The sequence below is a fragment of the Monomorium pharaonis genome, chromosome 9 (genome assembly GCF_013373865.1).
Source record: "Monomorium pharaonis isolate MP-MQ-018 chromosome 9, ASM1337386v2, whole genome shotgun sequence".
In the NCBI taxonomy this organism is placed as follows: domain Eukaryota; kingdom Metazoa; phylum Arthropoda; class Insecta; order Hymenoptera; family Formicidae; genus Monomorium; species Monomorium pharaonis.
This window is the reverse complement of record NC_050475.1, coordinates 20,804,757-20,828,966: the sequence shown is the minus strand read 5'-3', so window position 1 is coordinate 20,828,966 and position 24,210 is coordinate 20,804,757. Positions and strand designations below refer to the sequence as shown.

Here is a 24,210-nt window from a genome sequence, read left to right as displayed (position 1 = left end):
TGTACCTATACAAAAAAAATTCTTCAAAAATTTAAACAAGTTATATATACAGTTTAACGCTGCATACCATCTTGTTTAAATATTTAACATAAAAATAAGGATATTCTTAAAACAAGCACTTTTTTCTTATATGCAGCATTTAATTTTTAGAATGAGAATAAAAATTGTTTTTATCGTTGTTACATGCGCAAAAATTAGAATCGTGATTATGCGAAAAATTGAGAGCGTTTTTCATTATGAATGATGAAATGGCTGTCTCTCGTCATCGTTCAAGGATAATTAATTGATTCCAGTAATCTGTGCGACCGTCGATATAACGCGGAAGATCCTATTCTTCTGTTCTCGAGAAACTCGAACCTCGCCATACCGGTGCAGTAAATAAAAATCGAAGAACGCGGAACGTGCATGAGTGCACGAGGCGGACACGAGGGAGGTTCCCTCGAATAAAGTCGAGTTTGCACTCGCGGGAAACGAGCGTTTGCACTTTCCGCGACGAAACGAAGCCGACGGGAGAGAGTTACATTGCCCATTACTGTCGTCGCCATTCCCCGTAACGTGTTGAGAGACGAACGCGACATTTCAAAACTCGTCACATCACCGACGGAGAGGGACGCTTTGTAATTATCCTTTATTTTATCGCTATTACGATAACACCATGTTACGTCACGGCAGACAAATTTGTCGACCTTATTGACGCGACGTATTTTTCAAAATTGAACGATCGCTTCGGAAACAACGGCCGACGACGACGGCGTTCACTCGCAAACTCGGATTACGCGAACTTCTCGTCGTCCATCTCGACGTAGATCGCAGATGGACGACGCTGTTTACCCCGACGTGGCGCGTGAATGCGAATTAATTATGTCACCCCCGATCGCTTTCGCGCGCGACACTTGTCCCCGGGGCAAACAAACTTATCCGGCGGAGCAGATTGGAAGTCGTTCCTAATCGTCGCGGTAATTCCGGAATTCCAGAAGGTGGAAATTCGAGCCGCGCGCATTCCACGCGAGACTCTTCTCCGCGATTCGCTCGAGCGGATTTCGATTCTTGAGCTGCTTTCGATTTTGCGGAGGAAAAAAAAAGGAAGACGGCGCAAGAGAAAGAGAGAAGAGAGAGACACAAAAGCCTTGCTCCAACAAAGCGTCGCGTCGGCGTTGCAAAGGTGGCTTTGTTCGCGGCGTAGCTTCCGCGCTGAATGCGGAATGTGCCGGGAGCGCGCTCACGTTAAATGAATTCTGCCGATGACACGACAGTTTCACCGTAGTTTCATCGCGCGCGTATGCGCGCGGCCGAACTAGGAATTAATATCCCATCGCGAGCGTGAATCCATCGTTCGACGATTCATCTTCGTTGCAATGGAGAAACGCGACTCGCGGGAACCACGGTTTCCCCTTGAATTATTAGCGACGAGTAGATACGAGGTAAAATAATATGTCGATCCTTTACATTGCGAGGGATGGAGAGAAAAGTGTTGTCCGAAGATAAAGCGCGAAAAATACTCACGTTTCGCGCATCACACACGGAGAAAACATTAGTATCAAATTGAAGTTAATATACATTGAGAAAAAAAGCTAGATTCAAATAAATAATTTCTCTGAATAGCGCTAATAACATATTTTATAGAAAATCAATAATATTTATTTGAATTTAGTATTTTTTTCTCTCAGTGTACCTTATTAGAAAATTTTTTTGCTTATTGTATACGAAGTAATGATAATCTTATATTTCACCAAACTATATTTTTAATATTATAATAGTCATTTAAAACGCATACACATGATTGTTTGAAGATATTGTTATTTTCTATAATATATAAACTGAAAATATTATTGATCATCTGTGATTATATAACATTGATAGATTGATGTAGAATCTCGATTCGGATCTCTTGATTCTCGAGCATCAGTATTTTGAGCACCAGTGTGAGGAATATCATCAATATAGATCAATGATATATTACCACCATTTGTTGGCACTGATAGTATTATTGGCCTCGTAAGATCCTAATCCTCAAACCGAACTGCTGTTTTCCGTCAACGTAAATCGAATCCTTGATTCATTTATATCCGCAGTCCGCATTAGAACACTTTAATATGTTTAGAAAAAAAAAAAAGTGAGAAAAGTTTTGAAATGTAAATTAAATGTCCCAACCGTTAACTGTAATAAAAATTAATTTTCAATATTTAATTTTTATTATTTTGTGAGATAAAAACTCGCAGGTGGAGTTAAAATCGCTTAAGCAAAAATGACGCAAGGATTCGCGCGGTTTGAGGACTAAAAATACAATCTCACTTCCACAATTTAACATTTCGAAGATAAAAATATTCCCGAAACAAGAACGTATTGGCCTCCCCGTAAATACAGCTCTGCGCGCGCGCATTGTATCCTTCGACGAGAAATTTCAGTTTATAATACTTGTCTACTCTCGAGCGAAATCGCCGATCCTTGTTGACACACCGGCACGGAGGACGACGCGCGCTCCGATGCCGGAAATCATTTTCTCTGCGGAATAGCGGCAATCTAGAAAGCAACCGCCCGTCCCCGATCGATCCGCCCGGTAGTTTCATCCCGGAGCCGTGAAAAGGATTCGGGATGTCCAATCCATATCCTGACAATCAGCATCTGACGCGCGGGCGCGCTTTTCGTCTATCTTTCCCCTTTTGCTCCGATGCGTCACGGCGTGCTGCAAAGGAAATTACGGAAAGAACGGACGGCCGCTCCTCGCTTCCCGTTCGATTACATCGCGGATAAGATTTCATTCGGAGTAATCCGCGCGATCGAACAAGATACACTCTGGCATTTAGGGGGCTCACGCGGGATTAATTATCCGCTTTATAATTGACAAGAGCGAAGGAGTGGCTCCGTCGTCGTCGTCGTCGTCGTCGTCGTCGTCGTCGTGGTTTAGGCGAGGGCAGTGTGCTATTGTCGTGTGCGTGTCGACGATGTACGACCGCAAACTGGCCGCAAATCCCATTACACGTCTCCGCCTCGGCCGGCGCGGTGTCCGTGCGCTCGCGCGTTGTCGAGTACTCATCTCTCGTTTAATGTCTTCCAGAAAACGAGACTCGAGCGTCCGTTTAATGGGGACTAATAAGATTTTGGGAGGGGAGCGGGCACTTTTGCACGGGAGAAATATCGGCGTGATCTCGCTTTCGGCTCCATATAATGGAATTAATTACGGCTGGACACGCCAGTGTGGAAAAATTCGTATCGAATAATTCGACGAATCCCGCGCGATTTATCGCGATTGTTTCACCGTTCGATTCTCGAATATCCCCCCCAAAAAAGAGAATTAATAACGTGTGCGGAAATTTTGTCTGGTTTCACGAAAGTATCGGTTGCACTTTTTCAGCGCGAATTTTTTCACTTTTACGCGCGCACTAATTTTTTTCTTTTTACTTTATAAAAGTAAATTTCAATAATCTATTCAAATTATCATCTGCCAACTCCGCGGTGACAACCGCTCACGAGCGTGTTTAGTTAGTGCAGCAAGGGAACCAATCAGCATAGCGGAAAGGCGGTGACAACATTTCGATAGATTCGATTATCGACTTCATTTCTTTTTTTAAAAGTGAATTTTACAGAGAGCAGCGGAATGTTATGTAACGAAAGTTACTTTCGGACAAATGGCCCGAGCCAATCGAAACTGCTCTAGATTCCGGATGCCATTTGGCATTTCTTTGAGGTACTCTAGTTCTTCCTCTTTTTCTCTCTCCCTTCGTAACCTCTAATTTTCCCTCTAGAGAATATCGAGGCGAAGAGGGGTGGCCCCGAAGATAAGGCACGTAGCCGTTAATTTTCGGAAAACAGGCGAGAGCCTGCGGCCATCCTGCCGGCGACGCGAAGAAATCCCCTAACGTATCGCCGGTTTTCTTCCGCGCAGAATTCAAATATCTGTTATAATTTTATTGCTTTAAAATATTTTGTATTTATGTTAAAATTGCTTCTAAAAATTTTCATGTTTTAATCTGAGTATTAATTTGTATAATGTAATACGAATGTGTTATTTGAATATTTTGCGTTAAACTGATATTCATTTCTTAATGTTATAATAAAATTTATAGGCAAATAAATAAATAATACAAAAATAATGTAATTTTGAAACAGAGATTCTAAAAGGTGTATGCCAGGATATTATAAACGTGAATTTTGTTGAAGAAATATGTTTACATAATCGCAGTGTTGCAATTTTTAATTAATTTTTTAAATAATATTTACGTTATTGTTAACATATACTCATTCCGCGTTAAATTAAAATTTAAGTAGTATAAATTTAACACAAATTTTCCAACTATGTGTGCATCTTTTTTTTCTTTATGAAACACACGTTTCTGCATGAGGCTCATTTATAATAAAAAAACCTAACTTTTCATAATAAAACGAAAGAAACAGGAAGAGTGAGGTTTTACATGCAATAATTTTGCATATAAAAAGAAATTTCATATCCTTAATAAAAAGGATGATTTCCACTTATTTTCAACCACAAAGAAAAATCAATCATATTTCCATGCCGTCGTCGCGCACGTCGCCCGAAAGCACGAGCGACTCTCACTCAGTTATTACTCCTTGAACTTATTACTCCTTCGCAATATTATTAGTCACAACTTGAACATTTTTCAATTTTCTCCGCCATACGTGCGCGAATCTCATTTCGATTTTTCTCCCCGGCGCGGACTCTAGTTTTATATCGAGAGATATTAGCAGTTAATTCGTCGTCGCACAATTAGAGCCTCCGTTCCCCCCGTGCCGCCGGGACGATTGCGATGAAATAATGATTGTCGGTGCTCATCGTCGCGCACTTAAGCTCGTCCGAACAACGGGGCCGTGTCAAAGGAGGAGGAACGCTATTTCGGATTAGTCCCGAGCGAATTAACATTCATGACGCGCGAATTAGCCGGTTGTACTACTGCGTGTTGTACCCTCGCGTACCGACCGCGGCATCGAGATCTGCGGACCGTCGTCGTCGTCGTCGTCGCCATTTCTCTCGACAATGCCGCCGCGAATAATTAATGGTCCGCCCCGCAGCGTTTGAACGGCGTTGTTCCAACGACGGAAACCGGCGGCGGCGGCGGCGGCGGGAAACGCGAGTACATACACGGAATTCGTCGTGCTAATTCGATATTTTCCTTGGTGCTGAGGCGCCCGATTTCGTGGCGCCCGCAGAATGCGGGTCGCCAATTAAACCGACGTCGCCAACGACGTCGCCGCCATTCGGAAACATCTCTCTCTCTCTTTCTCTCTCTCTCTCTCTCTCTATCTCTATCTCTCTTTCTCTCTGTCTGTCTGTTTCTCTTGTCGCCGGAAATTCTCCTTGCATTGTCCTACGCGGCGGGAGCAACGTCACGTCTCTTCTGCACGTATGTACATACACGTGCGTCCGGGATTAGTCAGTCAAGTCAGAGTTGGCATGGACGACGGTTGACGGCAGTATCGATCGCATGCGTAGTGCCCGCTGCGTTATTGCAATATTGTGACGAATTATGCTCCCGGACGCTCGATTGGATCGCGGGCCGAAAGCCCGTAGTACGTGGGGAAATCGAATTAAAATTTTCTGCCGTGTGCACACGGTGATACAAAAGGAGTGTGAGAGCCGCGTGAGAGCCGCGGGCGCAACTCCTCGAGAGATACGCTCCACTTTGCCGGGACGAGTAATAAAATTATTCCCGCGGAACAAACTCGGCTGTATATACGTGTTTTGTAGAGGAATGCTGCAGGAGGAGAGCGAGCCCCGGCCAAAACGGAAAGCCATTTCGCTGTATTTAATACGCGACCTCGTAGAAGCTCGTATCCTGGGGTCGGCCGAGACTCGAATTGTATATCGAGAAAGGAAACCTCGATTCGCCGAGAGGCTGGCCTGCCTCGGGACGTTCGGGGAGAAAATGTATTCGCGCACGACAATTCTCCATGTTCTCGGGAGTTCCTTACGGCGAATCCCGAAGTGAATTTTTTGGGTTCGCGGTTTCCAGGGGAACTGCATTACCATACAGCCCGGCCTCTTACTAGATTGACTTGGGGCAATGGCAGGCCGATGGTTAAAAACGTCTTTTCAGTCAGTAGTAAGACGCGTAAAGAGAGAGACTTATCCCCTCCCCGAAGAACATTCATCCCTTTCAAGGGCTTCTCCACGTGTATGTTGAGGCAGAAGACTTTTATGAAGAAAGAAAGAGCGGGACGAGAAAGGAAAGGGAGAGAATTTTACGTAGCCGAGAGGCCGCAGACAGCGATTTTATGCGATGCGAAAGAATATTTGTGTCCTTTTTTTTTTTTCCGAAAATCAGATCCAAATCGTATTCTTCCTCGAGATCGTGAAAGTTTCTTTCTGCTGTATGTTGCATTAATGTTTACCACAGCTTAATATTTAATATATACCTCCAAGATCGCGGATTTTATTTTTGAACCTGTCTTGAGATGTGCAGCTGGGAAAAATATCACTGGACGAGTTTTAATAATTACACACAAAAACAGAAATGTAAGGGAAATAAGATAGCTACCATAAGAGGTGTCGATTTTTTTTTTAATTCTGAGGACGTGAAGATGTGATCTATTTTTTAGGCTCTCTAAAGCCTTAATTATCATCTGTAAAAAAATTAAGAACTGTTAAATGAATTAAAGTTTGAATAAACTTAGATTTTTTGGAGATGTGTCAATCTCATCTTGTAGAATAAAATATCGATACTTACGATATTGTATAATAGTATTTTCTTATATGCAAAAAATATTACTACAATAAGAAATTAATTTACTTCCAGTTAACAACTATATTTTTCAACATTTACAAAAGTATGTTATACTAATTTCTATATAATATTTAATGTGGGAAGAGAGAGAAAGAGAGAGAAAGACAGAGAGAGAGAGAGAGAGAGAGAGAGTATTTATTAATACAAAAATTTCAAAATCGACATCTCTGCGATTTGTTGAAACGCATCACCTCTCTCTCTCTGTCTCTCTTAAAAAAAAATGGAGCATTTCGACAATTACAGTATCGTTAATTAATTCCGGCCGACAGTACAGCTTTTTCAAAATGAACGAGCGCGAGCGCTCGTAAACGACACTTTGCACCGACGCGACGCTACGTTACGACACAATTTTTTTTTACATCCACTCACTCGTTGTTCGTTCCTTGTCGCGGAAAATGAAATTGCGTTTTCAGCAGAAAACTACATTTGCGCATTATGAAACCTGGGCGTCCGTGCGAGCGAACGACGCCGGAGAGAATTTAACGTCGAATGGCCCGTGTAAATGTGGAGATTTCTTGATAATTATTCTTGGTGCGTTTGCTTCAATGTAAAAAAAAAAAATCGTTATTCGCGATTCCCGACGCGATATGGCGACGGTGAGATATCCAGAGTGCCGCGAGCACCTGTGGCATCCGAGCTCGAGACAAGCTCGTTAAATTCGAAGTGCGAAATATTTGGCTTGTTCTTTTTCGCTGCACTGCTGCACTGGTGCAACAGATTAGAGTAAGACAAATATATTTTTTCTCACTTTAACTTATTGCACCAGTGCAGCAGTGCAGCGAAAAAAAAAAACAGGCCAATTCTCTCGTTTTTAACCTTTTTTCCTACTCGATCGTGGAATTGATCGACTCAAGCGGTATCGCGTTACGTCGCCTCTCTAAAAGAGAATACATTGCTTACTGATACGATCGCAAAGATTTAATGATTATCTACTAGCTCGACCGTCGCGCATTTAAAAATGAAAGGATTAATTTTAGAACTTGCCCGCGCGCGTATTTCTCATTTGCGCGCGGGTCGACGCCCGGCCGCCGTTTACCTTTCCCTTTTCCTTCCCTTTGGCGTGTCAACGCCCGGCCTGGACACCAATTGATGTGTATGTGCGGACCTCAGTCGGCTAATTGCAATCCTGCCCCTAAACTTCGCGCCGACCGAAAGCGACGGTTCCGACAATTCTCGCAGAGCTCTGCGATTTATCGAGTTCCTTTGTCCGGCGTCGCCAAAGTGGGAAACTTCATACTTTTCCGGGTCACGCGGGAAGTGTTATTTCTATTTCTAGAGCGTAGAATCATTGATATATAAGTTGTCGGTACAGGCGCCTCGCACCTTCGATAAACCAGCAATCCGTTCGGTTCACACGGTGTAAGCGATTAGATAAAGAAGAGTAACGGATCGCAAGAACCCCCTTCTCTTCGATACCCTTCGAATAAACTATCCGCGTCCTATCCCGGCGAGTGCATCAACATGCCTGGTCTGGGAAACTTTAGTTGGCAAAATACGCCCTCGGCCAAGCCATTACCGGCACCGTTAGTGGGGAGAAACAATTAAGTTACTCTATTTGGCCGCCGAGCCCGACTATCGTGGATTAATAGCGTCGGGCACATTCTTCACCTCGTCAATGGCTGCCTGATTACAAAGTTCCAAAGCTGGGCGCGAAAGCGAACGCGCGGGGAGATCTTATTTTGTAAGCAACTTTGCTCTTGCGCCCACAAGTTTTCGTCGCGCTAGACCGTGCATTTTAGCTTAACGACGAACACACATAGATTCAACCAAATTTGCAAACAAAAAACATATACACAGTGAGGGGAAAAAAAATCAAAAGTAAGGAATCACCTCGTTATTCTCGTAAAATGCTTCCTGCACGTACATTTACGTATTTCCAAGTCGATTTCATCAGCACCATGGAAAGCACTTTCCTGCGGGTGTATGTGCTCTTCCCGTCTTTGCGCGTGTCGCGGCGGCAACGCGATGAGGATTCATAATGTCGGAAATATGAAAAGGCAAACGTAAGTTGCATCGGTATCTCGTTACTATTCTAGCGAAGCCCGTCTACACTCCTGTATACGCCATCCGATGGCAACTGTCAAAGTTTTGTCTTCTCGCGGTAAGACGCGGAAGGGTGGTTTTCCTTACGCCTCCGGGCGTAGCTGTAATAAGTTTCGCGTTTCCTGGCGACGAGCATTTGCATAAGTAACGGTGCGAATATAAAGCTAAGTTTTTGGTCGCGCGTACCTTCTTACGTTAATCTTTAACTGCGGACGCTGTCGTAAAGACTGGCGTAGTCCTTTCCACGGCGACGACGCTGCTCACGAGTGTGATGTTACAAACTTCGTAATACCTTACCGTAACTTTTGAAGTAAACATATATACATTTATAAAAATGAAAAAAGACTGTAATAGTATAACGCAATATTTTATTTACATACATATATATATATATAAAATTTCCAAAAATTTAACTTCGTGGACTTGTTTGATTTTTCTATGAAGTCCCTCGATTATGTGCAGTACCGAGATAATCACGTGTCCGTTTCTTGGTCCGTTCCACGGTAGAATTCGCGACGTTATCTCTCCGTGGCGAAAATCGCGTGTTGTTGTCCCGGACGATAACCGCGCGTTTGCGCAACGTAAACGAGGTGCAAGCGATACCGCGTGAGCGATGGCAAATCGTTGGGAGAGCGAGCCGCCGCCGCTCGCTCCAGTATTACACATCGCATATTTAGAGAGAGGCGGATGTGCGGCCGCCTCTGGGGTTCCGCGCGCAAGCTTTCGGCAAACAAACCTCGATCGATCCTTCCGTACAGCGGTGTTCCCGTCTCCGGTTCGTATACGCGTTTTAACTCGCGACGAATTGAAATCTTCGGCACGTGAAAAGGATGTCCGCCGGCATACAGTACAGGAGAGCATGTCGGGGTTGTGCTACATATACAGAGAGAGAGAGAGAGAGAGAGAGAGAGAGAGAGAGAGAGAGAGAGAGGGAGAGAGGGGTGGAGTACCAATTGCAGCGTTAGTCGATAATGCCGAAAGTTACTCGCGCGCCCATTAATACAGGGATTCATTAATCTCCCGCTTGAAGCGAGCTACGTTTTCAGCTCGACTCCCGTAGTAATATTATTTTTTCCATTCGCGTCGCGACAAGTGTCGTTCATTTGAGCGAAAATAGTAAAAAAAAAAAAAAAAAAAGAGAGAGAGAGAAAGAGGAAAATGGAAACGTACGCGCGCCAAATCGGACAGAAGGTAGATTTAAATGCGAGTTTCGTCGCCGAGGACTTTTACACCCCGCGACGATGTCGTCCGAGGGGGAGGGAGGGGGGAGGAAGAGGGCGAAATGATAATCCACCACGGAGAAGTACGTACGCTCCGCGAGTACGCCGGAATACACACACGCGCGTCCGCACTTATGAATAATCAACCAGGGCTCGCGGGAACGTCGGTCGGTCTTTCGCTTTCAAGTGAGACCCGACGCGTCCAGAGAGCTTTCACGGGTGTCAGAGAGTCGCGGAGTACATGTTATATTTCGGTTACTTACACTCGCGTTCGCGAGTACGTATACGCGGCTCGTGCGCAGTTCCGTGTCTACGCGTTAATGCAGAAAGCTCGCCGCATTTCCAACGGCAGCCCACCCACCCTCGTTCACCTTGCTGTTAATGTGCGCGGCGCGAGGCCAAAACACTGGGGGTCTCGTCAATCGAATTCGACGAATTTTACGCCCGTAGAACACAAAAAGATGCAAGCCGAATTAGAAACTTTTTTAATTACTAAGAAGCAAAATTTCGCTGAAGCATAGGACTTTATTCTTCAGAATTTTGAAACGCTACTGCAATATTACTGAAGAAATCTTTCCAACGTCTCTCCAATGTTGCCGCAGTGCTGCTGCCATCAGCTGTGCTATAATTTAAGGATCTTTATTCGCGTACTCTCCGATTCGATTAGCCGCGTTCCCCGTGAGCGAATTTCAAGTACATCCAAGGCAAGGAGACCGAAAGGGGTGTGGACGAGAGATTTGCGCAACCGGGCGACCTGCAGACGGCAATGCTACGCGAGATCCGGAGAGATGCAAGAAGAAATGCTCTCCCGACCCCTCCCTTCCACCGTAAAGCAGATTATCCGCTTCGCGAGACGTGGTGCGAATCTCGAGTAATTCATTATGGCGAGTGTACACTTTTTCCACCCTCGATAGAAATAAAATGTCAACGGCGCGCACGTGTCACCGCCGGCCATGGAAATCAATGTCTGGAAATGCGCCACAAATAAAATTCAGCGTCCGTTACGCTGACCTTTTCTGCGCCTCTCTCGCGCTTTCTCTCTCCTTTTCTCTCTCTCTCTCTCTCTCTTTCTTTTTCTTTCTGCCTTCGACCTTTGGAGATTAAACTCCGTTTAGCCGTAGCTGTCATCTGGAAATCGAAGTGTTTCCAGCATGCACGAGAAGACAATAACGCCCTCACGGAAAAATTAATGAGACACACATTTTGTTACATTGGTAGCATTTATTGACAATAATGTTACAAAATTAACAAAGAATATTTTTAAATATGTAAATATGTGACGCTCTTTGCATTTTAGATCAAAAGTATAAATACGAAAACAAAAATTAGTTAAAAATAAACAGAAGCTAAACATTTACAGTTATAAAAATATTCATTCCTACGATAGGATGTCTCAAAATAGCCTTTTAAAACGCCTTGGTTCAAATTTATGTTCGCACCAAGCCTGTTTCCTAGATAATAAACATTTTTTAGGAAAAAAAAAATAGGGACCGTAATTTATCCTTCCGCGTTTGTGGTATTTCGAAGGAAAAAAAGTGCGGTAAGTCACTCGTGCCGATACAGAGGATTAAGGATTAAAAATATATATCCCTTTGAATTTGAATTATTAGTCCACTTTCCTTCGACAGAAATTACGTCGAGAACGCATCTATTTCCATTTTCCGCTAGAAGGAAGTTACTTTGACAATTGCACGATGGGGACGAACGTGATGATGAGTGGAGGCGAATATACGGAAAAGCCAGTTGCCGAAGAGAAAACCGTAGTAATTAACAAGGGTGATTAAAAAGGACGGATGGCCGGGCCAATTTCAGGTTCGATCGGGTCACTCGTTTCGCGTGTTTTTTTTCTCCTCTTCATTCGTGGAAATCCCCAATCTATGAGAGATCTGCGAATGTCGTGTGCGTTTCGGCGCTAATTTTTAGCACGTTTTTTTTTCGTGACTCCTTTTCATTGATCGTGTACAAATTTTACAATTTCAGAAAGAACCAATATAAAAATTAATATAAAATTTTTCACACGCACACACTTATACTGTTATATTTTGGATTAATTAATGAATTCTTTACAAATTTAGCGCACATTTCGTTAGATGCCTTTCCGTGAAAACATTAATTAAAAAAATGTAAAATAGTATTATAAAAATTATTATATCATTTAATAGAAAACAATTTCTAGTTTATATTCATGTTTTTTATACTTATTCACTTAGTTGTTGGTTAAAAGGCATAGTCCAAAAACAAAGTTTCAAATGTGGTGCCTTTCTTCTGCAATTTTAAAGGAAAATTATTATATATTTAATAAACTGATTGTAGATTTTGGAGAAATATTTAAAAACGTTCATGTATAAGTCCTGATTATAAATTGGCATAATTAAATGTACGTCAATATATTGTACGTTGAAAAATTTCTATAATTTTGTCGATGTATCTATCAATATATCTGTGAAACGTTTAATTTTGCAAATTTGAAATATACTTAGAACTTGACTCATAATTGAAACCGTCACATTAACCGTTGCCAATTCTCGAAGACAGTTTCAGTTAGTCCCTGCTCTCGGTTTGAAATGCAATCCGTTAGGGAGAAGCGTGACCGGCATACCTTTTATGTAAATTTCATTAGCGAAGTAATTCCGCATACATCAAGCAAAAGACGCGTTTGCGTCTTCGATGCGTCATATAGGACAAATCGAGATTCTCGGAAATAAGAAATTTTCATTTCCCCCCCTTTTCCTTTCGTTTAAATTTTCCCTCTTATCGTCGCGGAAGGAAAGACTGACACTGAAGGATCGTCGTTCTGGATCGACCAATAAATCTCGTTCGGCCAAGGGCTCTCCTTCCTTTAGAATGGTCCCTTTTTTATCGCAGCCCTAGGATTTTGGCGGCTCGAGATGGCTCAGCAAAAAGTGGTTATGCGTTTGCGAAACGGATCGTCGCGTCGTATAATCCACGCTTTGTCATTAGAACGAGTGGTAATATCGTCGATGGGTGAAACGCCGAATGCGCTGACGGAAAAACGTTTCGGAAAACAATGCAACGTATCTTGTGATGCAATCATAATACACATTTTATTACTACGCGTGCTCTTCTTCCTTTTCTCTTTCTATCTCGTGTATTTCCCGTTATCCCCCCCTTCCTCCCGCCCGGTCTCGTGCTGAATTTGCTCTTCCGTCAATCCGCGAAAATCCGCGTTTGCTGGGAGAAAGCACTAACAAGCCTAGTCGTAGAGGAACTTGATTGCGTAACTATATTCGAGGGGACTCGTTTAAACATCCTTCGATGCAGATTCGAAATGCGAGAAAGAGGGAGAGAGAGAGATCAAAATGATTTAATTGTCGCGAGTTACGTAAATTTAGGAGACACGCCTGGGACGGGAATAAAACGAGACGACTAAAGAATAAACAGCGCTCTTCATTAGCATTTATATGAGTGGATGAATTATATATGTATAATAATGTGTATATAAAATATATATATATATATATATATATATATATATATATATATATATATATGTGTATGTATGTATATATGTATATATGATGAATAAAGTGCGCGCGCACAGACGCTACGGGTAATTAATGCGACGGGAGGAAACTTTTCTCCGCGAGGGCAAAAAGAGGATTTAATTTCGCAGCGGAGGACCATAAAAAAGAATGCAGCGGGTTAAATAGCGCGGCGAGACCCGCGGTTCGCCAAACACGGTGTTAATACGACGTTTTGAATTAACCACGCTGGACATGCCCAAAGCAACCGTGTAATTAGCGTTTTCTACATCCACGCGACAACGAGGCCGACGGCCGGCGTCCGCGCGCGCGTCGCGTCGTCGTCGTCGTCGCGCACGAGCCGGCCGAGCGCACAGTTTTTCGAAATACCATTCGCCTGAATATTACAATGTAATTAGCGCGTTCTGTGCGGTCAAGCGCGTAATCAGAGAGCGGTTATGTCCAATTACTCCCTTTCCCTTGCCCCCTTCCCCCTCCCTTCCCCCCGCTATAATTGTTTTACGCCGGTCGGCCGCCGGGCTGCCGAATAATCACAGATGCAAAATTCACCGCGAATTTCAACGGCGGCGCGGTGCGCAATACCGCGTAATTAATATTAAACGGAAAACTTTAGATCTCGAAATAAAAGCCCTTTACCGCGTCGGGGATTATGAATATTGTAGTTTGAAAAATGCGATCGATGCATTTCTCCCGTCGAACGTGGGAATTTATGAGGCTCACTTACTGCCGTCTCCCCCATCCCCTCTCCTGAATGACCCAATAATGAGCACTCGTTTCAATTACGACCGTCAGTTTTCGCGCACCGTTCATTCTTTATTCACCGGGCTGGTAACGTTTTCATTGCAAGACATTTGCATATCGGGTGTCAAGTTGTTAGCAAGAGCCTGGACGACGGCGGTCCGGGAAAAATGCAGCTGGCCTGAACAATTGAGACAAAGTCGAGAGAGAGAGATAGATAGATAGATAGATAGATAGAGAGGGGAGGGGGGAGGGGATATTTGGCGTTTGAAACGAAGCACGAAGGGAGAAAGGAATGGCTTTCGATTCGGCTAAAAGGGTGAAACTTCGTGAAGGAGCTCACTTGAATCTCGCGCTCACGCCTCGCTGACGAAACGGAGAGGATGAGCGATTGAATATTCTACGGTGGAAGGATGAAGAAGATGAGAAATTCACCCCTGGAGGGCGAACAGGAGTGAGAGAAAAAGAGAAAGAAAAGAGAGAATCGCCACGATTGGTCCGGGTTCTTGCTCTCTCTCTCTCTCGCTCTCTCTCTCTCTATATATATATTCCACCTTCGTCATCGGGATATCGAGATTTCCGTCTTGATATCTTAACGTCATCCACCTAAGGTCGTTACTCCGTGCGCAATATGTAAGATCTCCGCGTGAATGTACGTGATACAATAAAACTCAGAGGACGAGAGACCCCGCAGCCGGGTTAAACGATGATCCATTTCGTATTCAGCGATCCGTGAGCGCTATTTGTTTAACGGAACCAGGTCGCCGAGAGGGGAACAAGAGAAATAAAGATTATTCTCCGCGACACTGATAATTAAACCGCGTTACAAAGGAAGTGGTTTTTAATTCGGTGCATACACGTCGTTAAAAAATGCACTCCTCCTTTATACAGAGAAGAAAATTTGCCTGCGGCGAGATATAGGGGAGAGAGCTTTACGTGACGGGAGTGTACGTATTCCTCGTCGAAGAATTATCTCTTCGCCGGGAAAGGGAGGCACCCGGCTGCATGAGAGTTGGAAGTGGATGCATGTAAAAGATTGCTATCCGCTAAATGTAAACGGAGCCGCAGTAAACTGTGGAATCGATGCGCCGCATCGGGCATGGCGCTCCCAAGTATCTCCTCTGTAGATTCTAGTTCCCGAGTGACGAGGGTGTTACGTATTATGGGACGACACTCGTTCGAAATGTCTGACAAGTTGTCGGGGTTTTCCGCGATATCCGCGGGACGAGATACCGCGAGAGAAGGAGGTGCCGATCTCTCCTCTCGCAACGGTTTGATTGAACAAGCCGAGAGATCTTACATATTTGTGATCGTGGTATGTGAAAGAGCAATACTAATTTATTGAAGACGGGTTGAAATGTGTGTAAACCACATTTTATTAACGATGTAATTTTGCAAATTGCTCACATCTCATGGAGACGTGCAAAAAATTCAGTACAGAGGAAAGTCAATACTGGAATTGCGATACTCCCTCATTTCTTGGAAACTACAAATTGCAGTGTATTAATAGAGAAGAAAGCGAAAGATATTTTACGGCGTTTGTAGGTATCATGACTGTTCAACCAAATAATATTTCTATTATTAGGTGAGAAATTCTAAGATTCTTCTAGAGATTTGTTAATTATTACTATGATTTTTTCGCAATTTATAGCTAGAAATATTAAATTCACAGAAAAATATTCTGTGGGTACCAATATTCGCTGCAAACCATATAGGCAATTATATCTTAAAATAACATTGATAATTAAAAAAATCGCAAATTTATTTAATTTTAAACATTATTCTTTTAAATTAAATAAAAAGCTTTTTAACGTAAATATTTGTTTGGTTTTTTTTTGTAATTATTAAATTTCTTTTGTCAAATAATTTTTTTTCAATTTAAAAAAACATTTCTTTAAGTAACAAAATAATAATTTGTTCCAAATAAATATTTAGTTAGAAGAATTATACAAATAAATCACTTAAAAAAATTTTTTTTTAATTTTAATAAATTATTATCTCAGTATATGTCTGTAACATAAAGGATATTTTAATTTGACAAATAAACATTTAATTCTTTATTATTACCGTAAATGTTCGTGATCTAGTAAACTGCGAAATTTTTTATAAAAATGCGCAATATAAAGATCAGTTAGTTATCTATTAATGTTTTATTTTGTCAATAAACTTTACAAACACAATTCGCCAAAACTTTTTCAAAAACTCGGATTGAAAGGCGATCGATATAAATGCGATAGATGGATAAGTAAGGGATTAATAGAATATCCTTTCGAAGAATTTTCAGACTCTATATAGGAGTTGGGAGTTGGGATTGATAATCGGAGGGAGAAAAAAATATTCCCCCTAGGATTACCGCGAGATAGCTCTAAAATTGAAAGTTAAACGGAATGTTCAAGTAAGTAATTAAATATGTCGCGGGGTGAGAGAGAGAGAGAGAGAGAGAGAGAGAGAGAGAGAGAGAGAGAGAGAGAGAGAGAGAGAGAGAGAGAGGCAGGGAAAGATGAAGAAGTAAAAAAAGGGACAGATTTCCTCGTAGCCGCCTTCCTCCTCTTTCTCTTTCTCCATCCGCAAGGGTAAGAGATGCGTGGTCGTTCCTCTATCGATCCTCCCTCGGGAGAGGGACACGCACACGTGCCGACTGAAGGATAAATCCTCTCCTGAATTCAGGCGGGATAAGGAAGGTAAATCTCTGAGTTCGAAACGACACTCTCCTCGAAGAAGGCGAGGATTAGAGTCGACGTCATGTTGGCAAGGACGGACTCCTGAGCCCCGGAGACGTCTCGAAAATTATCTCGGGAGTACATTCGTCGTCGTCGTCGTCGGTCGGCATGGCTTGGTCTGCGGAGGGAAGCTGTATATATCGGGAGATACGTCGCCGCGACTTTTTATATCTCGATACATGTGAAGACCGCCCGCGTGCGCCCAAGCAATACTGCCCTTTTTGCAGATCTACGCTTTCGCGCGGTTGTGTCGCGGAATACAGAAGGAATACGAGGACGGTTGGAAATCAAACGATCGCTCTTTTTATCACTTCCGACGTTGTTGCAATACTTCGGCGCAGTCGTTGACGTTCGATGAGAAAAACATGTGAATAGCGGGTACTGGGATGCCGTGTTATTCGAAATATTACGCTGCGACTGGTGGGCCCGGACACGGGGCTCTCTGTGGCGGTTCCATTAATTCCGCGGAATAATTAATGTCGATCAGAATGTATAGCGCTGGGTAATTCTTGGCGCGCTCGGTAGCTGTTTCGATTTTTAATCAACAGCCAAGGCGATTAACGGACGGTCGAACCGGCGAGAACGCGAGGCGGCCGTTTTGTTTTACGCGGATAAAATTTCGCGTTACCTATATATATATATCTTGTACCCGAGCCGAGAGTGAATTTCCAATGGGGAGCATTAATATGCAAATTATTATCTCATTAAGGGCGCGTACACGCTTCCTACCATCGTATCTCCGTATCGAATTAGCTAATTAGCCACGTTAGTCGGGATAAAAAGTCAACGGTCGTTATAACCGATTGGGCGGATCGGTTAATTTGGTTTACGCCAACTGGGCGCTCGAGAATGATCAGCGATGCCATCGTTACTCGTTAGCGTTATTATACCAGAACGCGCACAAATAATCGTAACATCACGGGTTTACGGATCATCGTGGGCGATAACAATCGGAGGGCCAAAGCGCGCAGTCAAAGTGGCGAAATGCTCGCATAATCCGTCCATAAGTATAATACTTCGGTAATAACAAGATCGAACGTGTAAGAATCTCAGCGACAAAAACGCTTTTCACGGGGATGCTTTCAATGATGATAGGCGATCAGCAATGTTTGCCATTATCTGTGTAACATTAAATAATTATCTACTGGGTTCATCGCATTTTTATATAGATTATGAAAACATGACACTGAAAAAACATACACTGAAAAAAAGGAATTAATTAAGTTGTTCAACTTGATTAAATTCCTTCAAACATTTGTTTTTCTGTGTATTTTAGTTAAATGTATAAATATTTGAATTAAAGTGAAGATATTTTGTGTATTTGAGTTAAATACATAAATATTTTGACTAAAAAATTAAATCAACTTGGAAAATTTAGTCGAGTTAATTATACTTTTTCTCAGAATATTATCTTTATCTTTATTTTAAGTAAAAAAGGGGTTATCTTCCTCAAATTATTTAAATTAATGTGGACAGTAACGAGGATGAAGTGTCGTTTTCCTATTTTCAATCAAGTTACCATTTCTCCTAACAGAAAAATCTTTTTCTCATCTTAAGATATGCGTTTATATATAATTTATATTATTTATAAATAATTTTTATTTATATAATTTTATACATATCTTATCTGTTAATATATTAACTGTCGTATACATCAGTTTGAGTTCTATCAACGGTCCATTTTTTATTTCTGCTGTATTTGAAACAGTTGAATAAGCTGCAAGGTTTTTGATTATATAAGATGAACATCAAGCATCCCACTACATAATCTTTTTTGAGTTTGACTCTGAGCCAGTGAAATCTATTATAATATGACGTAACATGTTCACCTTGTTTTACTCGAAAGAATTTAATACAGACATTTATTGCTTTATGCAAACGCGTAGATCGAGTTCACTTGGTAAATTGGTAAGCACCGAGAGATGCAGTTATCTAATAATGGAAATATAAGGGATCACCAACCGAGAACAAAGAAGAATTGGAAATGCTTGCAAACCGGAGATGTTCGCAAATCTTAAACTACAGAATTGACTTTGGATATCGTCTTTTCCACTTGTTTCTCTCGTGAGAGAACTGGTGAGATCAAGATATAAGACCGAGTCTCTGAAATGTATTTCTTGCCTTCTTAACTATGATCTAAGATAGGGATCATTATAAAAAAATTCTATTTAAAATTCAAGAGAGGAAGAAAAGAAGAAAGAGAGAAAGAGAGGGTGAGAGACAGAGAGGAAGGGTGAGAGGGAGGGAGGGAGAGAGACAGCCGGGGCTAGCTTGGTTTCCATGGGAACGACAAGCCTCACCTGGAAGGTAATTTCGCGGTGTATCGCGCCGGAGAATCGAGACATCGATCTTTAACCCTGCGCCAACCCCGCCGGCCTTCGTTTTGAATGGCACGGCGCGCACGGGGTCATTCAGTATTCCCGCACTCGGAAACACGCGTCTACTCCCGTCGTACAGCCACCCCTTTTGCGCGCGCGATGCCGGAGATACGGATTTTACCCTCCAGATCTCCGATCCGCCGTCTAAACACGAGGCATGACTCTCGACGCGAGAGGAAACGACAAACGTGCTCCGTTATTTTCGGCTCACCGAAATATCGCGCGCCGGCCGCGATCTTTCATCGCGTTTTCTATTCCGCGGGAATCCGATTTCACGTGTCATTTCGGAGCCCCGATACCAGGCGCGGCGCGTAATCGCGTCGGAAGATCGATGCCGCCGTCAATTTCGAGAATGAAATAACACGCCCGGCAACTGTCGGCGTGCGCGTCTATTTTCGAAGAGTCGCAGTCCGTCCGCCGCGTCACAGTCGAAACAACCTCGTTTTGCGATTGGATTGCATTCCGAAATAATTCTCGATTTTATTAATGCGGTACTATTCCGAAAACGGGACAAATTAGTTCGATGAAAATTGCACGAGCGCAAAATCTACTATTTTATCCCTCGACAGGAACGTTTCGCAAATATTTCGCAGTATCTACGCTAAGATAATACGCCATAATACAGCAGTTTTTTTTGCAGCGGAATAAAATTTCAAAACAATATTTGTCAAAAATTAAATAAATACTTTACAATTATTTAAGAAATCGTTTTTATTTTTTTACATTTTTTTTCACGTTGAATGTGTAATACTTCATGTTGCAATATTTTTACATTATAATTTAGATACAATTGTGCATTTATATATAAGCACAGACATACATGGATTGATAACATTCCTGTGTTTTATGTATAATATTTTATGATATATTTTTCTAAATTATTGAACAATTTATTTCTAAATTTAAATTTGCAAACCACTGAAATAAGATGCTTCTTTATATCGTTATGGCTTTGCCGAAATATTATATTACTTCGAAAGTAATTGCACACAAACAGTTATCAATGTTTTGTATAAAGTTAATATTTTTACATCTATTTTTGTGTAAATATATCTACATAATTGCAGATTATAATTTTTGTACAAGATTTTGTTGTATAATTTAACAAATTGTTTTATCTTCCTAACTTTTCGCGGTAAATCATTTTCAATTTTAATCATTAAGAAAGGAAATGATGCTAATGAGATAGGTATTATACTTTCGAGACGAGATAATAGGTTTCCAAGATCGATTTAAAAGCGCAACTTGGAAGCGACATCTCGGACGTTTACCACTCTTTAATTGGGAAATATTATTTATGCTTCTTCATTATCTCCTTTTGCCTTTCTAAAAGCGTCAGGTCGCGAAGTAACTTTTCCGCAAGTTATATTACTTCCATCGCACGATCTGCGAAGTTTCATTTCGGTTTCCCCTTCGTTTTGGAATTTCGAGAGGCGATTGTTCGTAAGTGCGGCTGGAGGGTCAAGAGAAAAGCTAAATTAGGGATGCAACTCGACAATTTCTTGGATAAAGGTAATTAAAAATGTCGCTGATAAGATCACCGGTCCTTCTGCCGTATAAAATAATCGCTTATCAACATCAATCTTTAGGTTATTAACTTTTAGGTTATTAATTTCTAAATCGATATAAAATTAGGCATTCAAAGTGAAAAAAAACATTTTAATACATATTGTCAACTCACTTCTATCAATAAAAATACTTTTATCGATAAAAATGATTTAACAATATGGGAATCATTGTAGGTATTTATGTTAAAATTGATTTTTGCTAGAATTTTTACATTGAATTTTTAACACATTCAAGTGTTACTTTGACATAATATGATTGTATTATTCAAATATCTTGTGTTAAATTAATATTTAACATTTCTTAATATTAAAATAACAATTTTTTATGAGTATAGAAATATAAAATATAAAATAATATAAAAATATCGCAGTTTTAAAACGTTAATTTTAAGATAAATAAACAAATTGTATGTGTTAACACAATATAAAATGTAAATTTCAATCAAGAAATGTTCTTTCACATAATTTGCCAAATTGTGTTAAAATATTAATTTCTTACGTTAATCTTTTACACATCATTATACTTTCTAACATTTATTTTGTGTTATAAATTAATACAAAAAGTTAGTTGGACTATTTTTGACGTCGCATCAAAATGAATCATAAACAAAGTTTAACCATTTAAGAATTTATTTTAAAATTTGGTTTTAATTTCCACCATAGCTGAAAAATTGTTTGGGACCCATCAAAATTTACAATTTATTAGTGAGTCGCAATCTTTATGTTGAGAACCCTTGTTCTAAAGAGTTCTTTATCTCGATATTAATTTTCTCTCTCTTTTTTTCTTTTTTCTCTTTTCTCTTCGTGTTTTCTTTTGTTTTCCGTTTCGAGGTTATCGAAACTGACCAACATCGAGATATCATCAAATGAAGATAGAACAAAAGCCACGAGAGATGGGGTTTGCATTTTCGGCCAGCAAATCCTAGATCGATTGAAAATATCGAGCCAAAGTGCTCCCAGCTATTTGGCATTCGAGTACTCTTTCAAAGGTAAACTTGGCTCTCTCGTCTCTCTCCCTCTCTCACTCCTTTGTTTATCATACCTAGTTCTCATTTTTCCATGTTTTCAAAAGAATATGAGAAATAGGAAAAAGAGAGAGAAAATGTAAAAGAGGCGAAGAAAGAGAAAAAAAATTAGACGTAAAGAACAGAAGAGCAAAGAACGACGTTGCAACAGAACGACGAACGCTAAGAGAGGGAACGAGAAATTAGACAGACGAGTGTTTATTCAGTCGCGAACCCGAAGCCGCTAGAGCTCCTCCGTTCTAAAAACGAGAAGAAAGAAAGAACGGACGAATAAAACGAACGCTCTTCTATTTTTTGCGTTGCGAAATCGTACAACGTTCAAACATAAGTTTAACTTTCCGGGAGTGCTGAAAAAAAAAAATGATTCGGTACGTAACTCGCGACACTCGTTGCACGCTGCAATTTTTCAGTGAAATATTTAAGACGCATTTTAACGGGCGCTATTTGTCAACGCACTGATATAATCTGACATTACCATTCTTTCTAGTGAATTCTGCAGAATGATATGAAAGAAATTTTCATTTTGAACGACATTGATAAGCGTGGCTAATGGTGATATATTGTTGGTGGCATGACAGTGACAAGTGGGCGAATAGAAGTGGTAGAAATATTTACATACAAATTGGTGCGTAATTTTTTGAATAGCAAGATTGTTGTGTCACGATTATAAACTGCGTATAAATGAAGCAATTTTACAAATATTAATAATTATTATTAATCATTATTAATACATAGTACACAAAAAATTAATGTCAAATTAAAAACTAATATATTCTTTTTAATAATTATTATAAGGCTCAAATAATCGAATAAGACTTGTCTTTAATCAGTTGTATTATTACATTGCTTACCTATTTATTCTGTAACATTATACACTCTGGCTATAATTTTAACTTACTTTAAAACTTTAGACTATTTCAAAATCGACAAATAACCAGCGCGTTCGCATAAACAGGGAATTATATAATTTACGCAAATTATCAGCCCCAAAGTTCGCTTAAAAAAACAAGAATGTTCTTTTTTTCTGAGCTACAAGTAAAAAAAAACATTTGATCCATCGTGCCGATTACTAATTTAGTTCGTTACGCGAAAGTGCGTTAAAATTTCGTGTAAAATTTTATCAACTCTCCATGCATTCATAATATATAATTTAAAAAAAAAAAAAAAAAAAAATACGCTGATGTAAAATCGGTCTCCTCGCTGTAGCTTCCGATGCGGCACTAACCACACTAACCCGATAAAAGTGGCAAGCGGCAAACGTAACAGCAATGAATTCGCGTCGGAGTCGCGAGTTCTTAACATCCGGTTGAGTTTCGTAAAAAAAGAAGGGGAAAAAAAAAACGCAGGACGACGCAGTACTCGGGTCGATTCGAGTGTGCTCGACTGTGAGGAATTCCAATGCGGTGTCGACTGTAACAGCCGGTCAATGCTTCGCCCTCGCCACGGCTGACTTATAGCCCGCCGTTTCTACTGCATTTACCACTATTTCGCCCGCGCGCCGCGGAGTATCTTCACTCGATGGATACACCTTCTCAGCCGTGGATTTCAAGTACTCAGGATGCTCAAGTTACATCGGATAACTGAATTAATCCTCGCTTTGTTTGTCCGTTGTTTGCAACTTTGCACACCAAAGTTGAATATGGCGGGAGGTGCACTTACCCCGATAAAGTAAGATGTCTCCCCGAACGCGGCCGAGCGCTTAGACATGATTCTCGTGCGAGCGAGCAGATGCATTTGCAGATCCGAAACGGATTTGCGAATTCACGATCCGTCATGAAATCCGTCGGTTGCCGCGATCTCCGATACGCTTCGTCATTTGTTGTCACGTGTCGCGCTGCAGAAAGAGAGCATTTCGCGGAAAAGCACAAATAAAGTGTTACAATAATATAGATTGCGGATATTTACAATCGTTGCATGATAGTTACACAAAGCAAAAATTTATCTTTGAAATTTTAGATCACAATTGGAACAAAGACGAGTGATTACAAGCCGTAGAAAGCAGATACTGACCAGGTAACTGGCACAGATACATCGCATCGACTTCCTGAGCAATTAGCGTTATCTGTGAAATTCGTTGTGTAACTATTTAGAAATTGGGAATGAGCCAAATTGGGTACATAGTTACATTAGGTGTAATTTATTCTTGACAGCAATTTTGAATTTTCGTTCGAGAAAACGAACAGACCGTTTTTGTCCGTCGCGACGCAACGCCGCTCTTGAACGTCACGAGGAATTTTCTTCGCACGCGCGCGTAAGAAGGGGAGGGTCTCTGAAAATT

General features: G+C 41.1%; 1 protein-coding gene across 4 annotated transcripts in view; it reads left to right on the top strand.

Annotated features, from left to right (window-relative positions):
* The window catches only part of LOC105835483 (inactive dipeptidyl peptidase 10), an 89,329-nt gene that overhangs the window by 7,775 nt on the left and 57,344 nt on the right, over positions 1-24,210 (top strand). Inside the window, exon 1 of one of the 4 annotated variants that reach the window (XM_012678803.3) lies at positions 19,231-22,557. The exons of the other annotated variants lie outside the window; for them this stretch is intronic. The gene's annotated coding sequence lies outside the window, so the exon portion shown is untranslated. Of the gene's footprint in view, positions 1-19,230; positions 22,558-24,210 lie in introns of those variants that run through there. 4 annotated transcript variants of the gene reach the window in all.